This window comes from Quercus suber, unplaced genomic scaffold (genome assembly GCF_002906115.3).
Source record: "Quercus suber isolate HL8 unplaced genomic scaffold, Cork oak 2.0 scaffold_309, whole genome shotgun sequence".
In the NCBI taxonomy this organism is placed as follows: domain Eukaryota; kingdom Viridiplantae; phylum Streptophyta; class Magnoliopsida; order Fagales; family Fagaceae; genus Quercus; species Quercus suber.
Genome location: NW_027069765.1, coordinates 1,954 through 10,900, shown reverse-complemented (window position 1 = coordinate 10,900; position 8,947 = coordinate 1,954). Strand labels below are relative to the sequence as shown.

The window sequence follows — 8,947 nt, the reverse complement described above, 5'->3', positions numbered from 1 at the left end:
GGGGGGGGGGGGGGGGGGGGGGGGGGGGGGGGGGGGGGGGGGGGGGTGTTCAACAGAAGGAGCAGTTCTAAACAAAATTTTCTTAACATAGAACAACAGAAGGAGATTGTACCATCAAGCTTAGGCATTAGGTTGATCTATTTGTAGCTGCTCACAAAGATTGAAACACACTTAACGAAAAGGCCCAATTGATTCTTCCCCTATGCCATTGAGTACTCCAACCGAAACCAGACTGATTATCGCCTAACAAATAAAATATTTTCAAACCTAAAACTTCCAATTCTTTGAAGCTCCAATGGAAGTAAGACACACACTGGATGCCTGACCTCTCCTGACGAACTATTCAACTCCTATTGCATATTTTGAGATGCAACATCATACTTAATTATTTTTTTCTAGCTCATACCCACCTCCTCTGGTAGCGCCCCTTTCCCTTTCTCATCCTCCCAAATCTGTTTCTACAAATTTTCAATCTAACTTTTTAAGGAAAATCTTACCTAATATCCGCAAATACCCCCATCTTTCTGTCTCTGCGAACAGACACCCAATATCAAACCTAGTTGTGTAACTAAAACTTTGACACCTGTCAATACAAATTCTGCTTTAATATTCTCTAATTTGTGCTTTCACACTGCAAATGCAGAAGACAATTTTACACAAATATGTTCTTTCCTAGATTACATTTATATATATAAAAGGACCCTCTTCCCAACTTCTAGAGTCTAGACTTTCCTTAAACCAATTCTATCACAAGATTGCAGTCAACATCCACACGAAGCTAAAGATATTTAAAAGTAAAACAATGTAAGATTGCCAGCTGGATATTAAGTCAGCAGCCAAATTTCAGTATGACTTGTACAATGACGTACCGACTTAATTACATATGTTAAGATAGCTTGACTCAAACTAAACAATCTGTATTGCATCTAAATTGCAGATGTACCCAAGGTTCCTACTTCTAAGCCTCAATATTCATTAGCAATGAAAACATAATGTAAGATCTATCTACTCTCAAGAAATGCAATTTTATTGTGTGAAAATCACCACAAGGGCCTTGAATGTACAAGCCAAGACATATTATCATTTTACATACTCATCACCAACCAAATTGGCCTACATTTCTAATATTCATTACCTCTATTTCAAGAGATTAAAAGGATAATAGAGCATAAGAACTTATTTCAAATTCACCCAAATCAATATTTTTAGCATCACACTTATTGCATCAGCCCCACGACCCTAATAGCTAGAGGTAAGAGGCAATCACCAATTGGCCTAGCCACCAACTACTATCCTAGTGCCTTCACCAGTTCTTCCATCAAAAAGCAATCTTTCACTCTTTGAAATGGATAACAACATAATAAAATTTAAAACCTTTGAAAAGTGGTCTAAATCCCACATACTCATACTATCACTTTTAAATACACAATTTTCACCCTCATCTCCATACCCAACACAAAAAGCTTTCATAAATTGTTTACCTTGTCAAATGGTTTGCTATTAAATGCATAGTAGGTATGAGATGTAAAGGTTTTTGTCTCAACCATGAACCTTCAAGCAAGGGGTCTACAATTTTATTTCCAACTAATATAGTAATATATTCCATTTTCACCAACTGTAAAAAGATCTGTTAGTCTCCAAACTTCACTCTCTTTCCAAAGTTTACAAGTTAGCATGTTCTCTTTAGCAAGAAAGCTCCAAGTCACTTCTACAATGAAGTTACTTTCACTTCCAGCTGCCGGAAAACTCTCTCCCCTCCTCTATATTCTTTAAACATTATTTTCTTGTAGAAACAAAACTCAATCACTAACTTCAAACATAATAGCTTCAGTAATCCCCAGTTGTTTCAAAAATCCTTATTCTATAAATGACATACTCTCATAGTAAAATAAACTCTCCCTCACTGTAAAGTTGCACAATCAAGCATAACTAAAATATCAGTATACTTGTTTCTAATTTTTTTTTTTTTTTTTTTTTTTGATAAGTTAAACATGCAGTCAATGGGCCTTGAATCCATTGACCTAATCCTCCACCTAAAAATTTTAAAGGGAGGAACTGCCAGGGCTCAAGCTCATTGGCCTTGTTTCTAAATAAGCACCATGCATATTACATCTGAAACAATGTCCCCCCATGAGGCTGACATAAGAAATCATTTTGGGAGAGATTAACTACAGTAACTAAAAAGGGCATACCAATGCACTAGGGTCCCACTTCTCGGAGTTTTAGGAGAGGTAATTGGTAAGTAGCCTTACCCCAATTTTTAGAAAGGTTGATTTTCAAACTCTAACTTGGACACATCACTGGGATGGAGGGTACTTACCATCGCACCAAGGTACAACCTTGGATTAAGTACAGAATAGATATGCTCTATCTAACATACAAAAAAGAAACTTATGAGAGAAGCAAGCATTAAATTTTGGAAGCCTGTGGAGTAGAAGCAGTGTGTGTGCAGGGGAAGGGAAACTCCCATAGTTTTGGACTAGAAGCAGTTGTTCCTTCATTCTTCTTATGGTTGGATGCACACTAGAGTTTGTGGAGATTTGGATCTTAGGAATTAGTCTTTTTTCTACTGACAGGTTGTTTTGTCCTGTATATATTCCCTTTACTAGGGTAGCACTCCATTTATATACATGTGCGTGCATGTGTGTGTGTATGTGTGTAATGCCTGCATTCTCATTCTTACAAAATAATCTCTGGCCATGCTGATAGTTCACCACATTGTTCCCCTATATGGCATGCCTAAACAGTCCTTAAAGCGTCAATTGCATTATGTCAGCATTCTTTTAAAAAACTCATCTAAACTCTTTATATTTCACCTCCAAATGGCGCAACACTATTGAAGTGTCAGTAGTTTTTATCCATTTAGTGACTATATGTGTATTACCAAATTCCCTGGGACCATCTCCAGCTTGGAAATAATCTCCACATTTTACCATCTGCAAATAAAATTTAAATTCAGAAAAGCATCTGAAAAATAAGAATGAAATAAGATATGTAAAGTTATATTTAGGCACCTTAAAATTAATAACAACAATATATTCATTGGAAAACTTACAAAGGATTCTTCAGGTGTAAATTAACCAAAAGATGCTTGCTTGCCTCTACTTGTGCAGTTAATAGGTTCAGAGAAAGTTATGCATCATAGGTCAGAAAATGGTACCTTTTGAATGAGCGTAGTTCAAATGGGGATGTAGATGCTAAAGATTGGAAGAGAAGCCTGAGGTAATGTGATGGGATAGGGGATTGACAAATCCTTCACATAAAGTAGAAAACATTCGAGTTAGTGTTCAGAAACGGAGGTAACATCAATGGGGTCTGGTTGATACAGTAGAGTAAGGGTTTAATGAGATCGATAGTCTTTGAGAAGGAAGGGGCTAGGTGACTAGCTCAAGTGGTGGAGAGTTTTCTATGATATTTTAATGAATATTTCTACTTGAAAAACAAGTTTTTGGAGCCTTTAAATTGGCCTCCCATGTGTAATAAAATCAATAAAAAATATATCAGTACATGTTTGTTCTGTGAGGCTCTTTAATGGATTTAAGAGTTTGCATTTAGCAAGAACAAGATCTAACTCTTTCACTATTCCCATATTCATTGTAAATATACCCAGCAACTAACACAGTTGATGTTACTAATCCTTCATATGATATTTGATATTTCACAACAAAATTTATTTAGTTGCAACAGATATGCATTAGATGAGAAAACAAGATCTAAATATGAAAGATCTTCATTTGAAACAGTAATTTACATATCCAATTAAAACTTTGAAACCTTTTTGATGGACTACTTATCCAGATATCAAGAATCCCAGTCCCACTGATAACAAAACCTGGAAATTACAAAAATTACCTTAAACTCTACACAGTGAAGTACCCTGTAATTGTGGACTAACCTAGTCAACATCACAACCACAGGGCAACGGTACTGCATTACCATCTCCTAGAAATCCTCGTAAGTTTGTGGCAATGGACCTTGTGTGGCAATAAACTAAGAAATGTTTACGGAGGAAGAAGTCTACAATTAAGAGACATATTGAAGGGTCAAACCAAGAACATCCAAACTCCATATAAACTCCTAACAGGCATTACCAACTAAACATTATTTTATTAATTTCTACCGTGATGAGGCTCGCATTGATGTAGCCCCTTGCTGCCAGTCTGTAATCCTTACATGAGTTAAGAACAACCCTATTCTTGTCAACTGAAATCAACAAAAATACAGTAATCTGGTCACTTTTATATTTGCCCTTCAAACCTAGTATGTGAATATAAATATATGAGCAACATTATTTGAAAACAACATATACATGGTATGACATCTGAATAGCAATTTTTGCTCAAATTGACACAGTCATGAGCCACGGTACAGCTTCTCCTCATCTCAGATGGTATTATCCTATTGGCCTGGAATCACATATAACAAAACTTAGTACTGTAACAGAAAGAAACATTATTAAAAGTTAAAACAAATAACTATTTGGACAATTACCCCCATCTTTCTGTCTCTGAGAACAGACACCCAATATCAAACCTAGTTGTGTAACTAAAGCCTTCACAGCCATCAATAAGAAGTCTGGTATTCTCTACTTTGTGCCTCTACACTGCAAATACAGAAGACAATTAAACACAGATATGTTCTTTCCTAGATTACATTTTAAAAAATAAATAAAATGACCCTCTTCCCAACTTCCAGACTTTCTTTAAACCAATTCTATCACAAGAACACAGTAAAACAAAGTAAGATTGCCAGCTGGATATTAAGTCAGCAGCCAAATTTTAGTATGATTTGTGCAATGACGTACCGACTTACTAACATATGTTGATTGAACTTGACTCAAAAGTCCAATGTACTATAACCAAATACAAATATAGAAGATAAATCCATTCATACTACAACCAAATACATCGAAAGTCCAATGTTTAATGAGTTTGTGCAATCATATCCTTCAAATTGTATAACAGACACCGACCCATTCCAGTTGCAGACCATGGATGATTTCACCTGCAAAAAAACCAAAGGTGAATAATTAAGCCCAAAAACATCAAAGACGAATTAAAATGAAATATGTTGTAGACATGAACTCATTAAAGTAACATTGAGAACTATATTTACACCATCTACCAATATATTTATGCCATAGGAATGAAAAGAAAGTAGACAAACCCAAAAATAAAGACCCGAAAAAAGGGGAGAAAAAGAAAGAAGAAACTGTTAATATAATGGAGATGTAGCAGATAAGAATTTGCTTTAAGAGACCACCACAAGATGAAGCAGAAAAGAATTTGCTTGTAATATAATGGAGAGGTAGGTTGTGGGTTCAGGACCTAATAAATAAGTGTATAAATTGCAATTCAATTTTTACTCCTTGTGAATGATTGCAATTCAAATAAAAAACTGAAATTCAATCCACTTTTGAGTCTTATGAAAAAGATAAACGAACAAAACACAAACAACCATCAGGGCCATAGAGGCAACCAATAGAAGTCTAGGAGCAAGGAGTGTCGATGGGTTTTTTGTTGCTCAATAAGATAGATGAAGAAGAAGATAGAATAACACAATGGTTCACAGGACATTGATAGCAAGCATGACTGCTCCTACAATTTCAAGAATTTGAGAATATATATTTATAATGAAAAAATGTTATATTAAGAATAACTAAATAATGCAGTTAATCTTAGTTTATTTTATTTTATTTTTTTTTTTTTGGGATGAATTAGTAAAGGATATTATTAATAGAGAACAAACAAGACAAAGCTAGACAATCTACAGAAACTGGGGACAGTGAAGTGTGAACCTTAGGCTAATGGCATGTTTGGATGTTTAAAAAATGAGGGGGAGTAGAGTAGAGGGAGGGAGAGTAATGCAATTACCTTGTTTGGAAGTTTTTTAAAGAATGAGGGGGAGGGGTTTGGAGGAGTTTGGAGGGGTTTGGACTCCCTCTAACCTCCCAATTTTAATTCCCTCAAATTGAAAAGATTTGAAAGGAGAGTAGAGTATATAAATTATTGACCAAGTAAATTACCTAATTTATCCTTATTATATTAACAAAATTACACAAAAGAAAGGGCTAATTACTCCCTTCCTCCTTACTAATTTTAAAAACATCCAAATAAGGTAGAGGTGAATCATTCTCCTCTACTCTCCTCCCCACTACTCCCCTCCCCTCTACTCTCCTCTACTCTCCCCCCTCTCTAAACTTCCAAACAAGCCATAAAGAATTCAACAAAATTCCTGCAAACTAAACCCAAAAAAAAAAAAAAAAAAAAAAACTCTGCTTCATTGATGCAACCAACCTTTCCAAATCCCTTTCTCCCCGCCTAATCATATGCACCAGGTAAAAGACTAAACAGTAAAGTGTTTGCTGGTCCCAGCTCTAGGGTTTATTAGGTTATGGCAAAAAGTTCTGGTCCCCTTTAAGAGACAGCACATGCACAACAACAACAAATATGCAATAACATTGTAAACAACTTAGAAGTTGTTTACAATCGTTAACATGAAGCAAACCTACTTATATGTTGTTGCAGCAAGTTGTCAGAATCATCACGATGTAGAAGTCCACTTGCCTGGCAATAACCTCCCTCTGCGTTTAGGTACACTTGACCTCTCACGTGAACTCACCAAGGCATTATTCCCATCATGCATCTTTGTTCTTGATGGAATTCTTCCTTCGAATTTCGAGGTTTTTTCCAGCTTCCCTTTCGATTTCATATTTTCTAGAACGCCCCTTCACATCTGAATTCATTTTCCAATCTTTTTTTCCTCTATTCCCTGCAACATTTTTTCAAACACCTCTCTGACTCTTGCTTTCATCTTCGTCATCATCATACTCATTGTCACGAGCATCCTCAACCTCAGCATCAGATGGATCAGACGACGCCCCTTCATATTCTTCCCCACTTTCATCTTCCTCTCCTTTCTCTTTTTCATCAGTAACTGTCTTCCTTTTCTTTTCATTACTTCCACCCAGCACACTAACCGGTTTACCATCTTCCTTCACCATGTTCATAAGGTGAATATACCGATTCCTCATTTGCATCCATGGATGATCCTCAACTAGCAAAACCCTCTTGTAACCCTCCTTCAAAACCACAGTGTAGGTTCCAATCTTAGTGGACATATAAAATATACCCGGATGCTGAAGCAACGCTCTCTTAAACCTTGACCGAAGCCCCAAATACTCTCCAAGCAACAGCAAATTATCCCTCTCAGTCTTCTTTGGCACAAGAATATGAAGCAACTCATGCAAAACCGCAACCGTCCACTTATCCGATTCATCACTATTTGGCAGAAGATGAGAAGCATCTTCATATGGAGAAATGTAAGGCAACTTCTGCCACTCATTTTACCCACTTCTTCGACTTCTTATCCATCTCAAAACCTCTCGAGAATTGCATAGGGAATGCAATAGAACCCTTCTTTTCCATAACCGAAACTGCAAGCTCATCACTCCAACAAACCAACTCCAAAACACCATCTTCATCTCTGTTTCCGCCACCTACGACTCGAAAACAGTCAAGGAACTCCGTAACTATGGTTTTTTCCATAATTATGAGGAAGACCCAAATCCCATTTCAAGCATTCAATGATGCTAAGTGGGATTTTGTTGCTTTTTGATATCATCAAGAGCTTCAAAAGGCGATCAGCAGTCTGCTTCTTATAAGTATCGCTCTGATAAACCAAGCGTTGTTCGGCGTCGAGGTTTAACGCCTCAGCAGTGAGGCGGACGAGGGGCAAAACTCCGACTCCGCCGAGAAGGAGCTCATCGAAAACAGAAGGGTATTTGCGGATGAAATCAATGGAGCGGAATGGGATTTGGAGGGAGTCACGTTTCTGGGTGATGATGGAGATGGGTGTGCGTGTGCGTTTGCTCCCTCCTCCTCGTCACTGCCAAGGAGTCCAAAAGCAGAATCCCACCGTGCAGTGCAGTGCAGTGGAGGTAGTAGTGCTTCTTCTTTCATTTCCTTCCCTACAAATGTGCAATTCCATAAACCCACTGCGGCTGTAGCCTTCTCCTTCCCTCATTTTTTTTTTCTTTCTTCTTGTCTTTTGGGTGAGGAAGAACTGTCTTTTGGGTGGGTGAAGACACAAGATGGTCTCAGCAAAAGAAGAAGAGACAAGTTGGTCAGTGGAGGAAAAGTAAAATATTTGATGGGAACGGTGAAGAAACGGGTGGATGAGAAAAAAAATATAAAAAAGTATTTTGAGTGGGATACGTGTCCGAAAATTTACAAAATAAAAATTACAATCACGTTAAAACGCAACAAATTTTCACAACAATGGGTCAAATATGCGTCTTTTGACTGAATATTGTTGAATCTAAAATTTATGCGTTATAGACATTGTTCTGATTTATTTGGAAAAATGAGAAGAGGGAGGAAATTTCAATAAAAGTATAAGAGATAAAGAGAAAAAGGAGAGAGAAAATATTGAATTTCGGCAATGGTATTACCAAAACTCCTGCTGCCCAAAACGCTGACCGAGTGAGTGTAAAAGGTGCCTAAAGGAAAGCAATTGTGGCAATAGGATTGCCGAAATAGGGGAGGAAATTTGTGCCTATTGTGGTAATGTTATTGCCGAAAATGAAAAAAAAAAAAAAAAAAAAAAAATTCTATCACAAGATTGCCGTAAGACAAAGTAAGATTGCTAGCTGGATATTAAGTCAGCAGCCAAATTTCAGTATGATTTGTGCAATGACGTACCAGCTTAATAACATATGTTAAGAGAACTTGACTCAAACTTTACAATCTGTATTGCAGCTAACTTGCAGATTTGCCCAAGGTTCCTACTTCTTAGCCTCAATATTCATTAGCAATGAAAACATCATGTAAGATCTATCTATCCTCAAGAAATGCAATTTTATCATGTGAAAATCACCACAAGGGCTTTGAATGTACAAGCCAAGACATATTATCATTTTACATACTCCTCACCAACCAAATTGGCC

General features: G+C 36.9%; 1 pseudogene; it reads right to left on the bottom strand.

Annotated features, from left to right (window-relative positions):
• Nucleotides 1-1,006: 1,006 nt before the first annotated feature.
• Nucleotides 1,007-7,884, bottom strand: LOC112002898 (protein WHAT'S THIS FACTOR 9, mitochondrial-like; annotated as a pseudogene).
• Between the last annotated feature and the right edge of the window lie 1,063 nt (nt 7,885-8,947).